Below are 1462 nucleotides of genomic sequence, written 5' to 3' on the forward strand. Positions count from 1 at the left end.
AGCTGGGATCAGCACAGCCCGCCTCCTGGCATGGCCTCCGACGGGAAGGGACGGCAGTTTTAACGTTGCGACTCCTGATCTGAATCAGCAGAAAGCGCAGCACCGCTCCCGTGTCTGTGCATAGGGCAATGAAAGAAAGGGCTTCCTTCGCTATTTTTTTTTTAATGAAGCCTTTTGGGGGCGACAAAGAACATGAGCAACTGGACCCTAGTGGGATTTGTTTATTTATTTATTTGCTTAGAAATAGGAAATACTGCCCCCTTTATTACTGTGGGTGGGCGTGCGGCGCGTGTAAATAAACTGTTCTGTCTGGAACGGCCACGCTGCAAAGCGAAAGAGCAGCGCAAGGAAGTTAGTCATAGTTGGAATTGGTCATAAGCCCCACTGACAAACTGCGCTTATCACACTTTGCAGAAGTGAGCCGTCATCCTTACAATGCTCCCGCCGCCAGCCTCTCTGCAGCGTCTTGCTGGATGATGAGGACTGGAAAGCACTCATTTAGTGTGACTTTTTGGTTGTCCTAGTAGAGATATTGCATTAATAGAGATGCTGGATTTTTGCTTATGGCCTTCTTTGCTTTACAATGCGACTGCAAAGAAAACGTACATAGGATTAAACATTATTAGATGTCCATAATGAATTGTTGTGAACTCCTTGATGCCCTACTCATTTTCCACCACATCAGTGGATGTGTCACAACTTCTACAGCAGCCAGTTAAAAAATTACCAGGATGATGATAATAGTGCTTGAGTTATATCTGTAGAATTGGATGTAAATAAAGCAGAAATATGTGCATAAATGTGCCAAACTCAGCCAAACCAGTGTGAAAATATATGTTCATTTGTTTGCTTACTTCTTTTTTTTTAAAGACAGACTATTGTAACTTAAAGAAGAGGAAGATGATACATTTAAGAATAAATATCCAGTATTTAAAAGCAGATTTAAAGCCATATAACAATGATGGCAATTAAAAGTATAGCATGTTTTAATACCTTAGCCTGGTCTTCTAGTCTCTTTTCCTTCCTGCCCACTTAAGCAGCCCTTTCCCCTCTTTCAGTGGCAGCTAGTAGGGGAAGGGGTGGCTTGTGGATTCCCCCATGTAAGGCTGTAGCACAGTCTCCAGATGCTGTCTCAGAGCCAGAAGATTGCTCCCTAAGCAGGAGAGAAATACCAGTAATTATTTATGCATTGATCCCATTTAAGTCAATGGCAAACTTCTGTTGCCTTTAATGACTGTTTCACCCAAAGCTTATAATATGGTTGATGCCTACTTTCTTTTCTTTGACATTCCTTGATGAAGATCACAAAACATTTGAAAGCTTTTCCTATCACATGATCCTGCAAGGAACAACTTTTCATGCTGCATTTCTACTAGCCAAGATGTACCTACAAGTCAACCCAGAAAGAAACTAAAATGGCATACTAAACTGTAGAAATATTTAAACTAAGCTATAGGATGGG

The sequence above is a fragment of the Varanus komodoensis genome, unplaced genomic scaffold (genome assembly GCF_004798865.1).
Source record: "Varanus komodoensis strain SLA01 unplaced genomic scaffold, ASM479886v1 scaffold32, whole genome shotgun sequence".
NCBI lineage: Eukaryota > Metazoa > Chordata > Lepidosauria > Squamata > Varanidae > Varanus > Varanus komodoensis.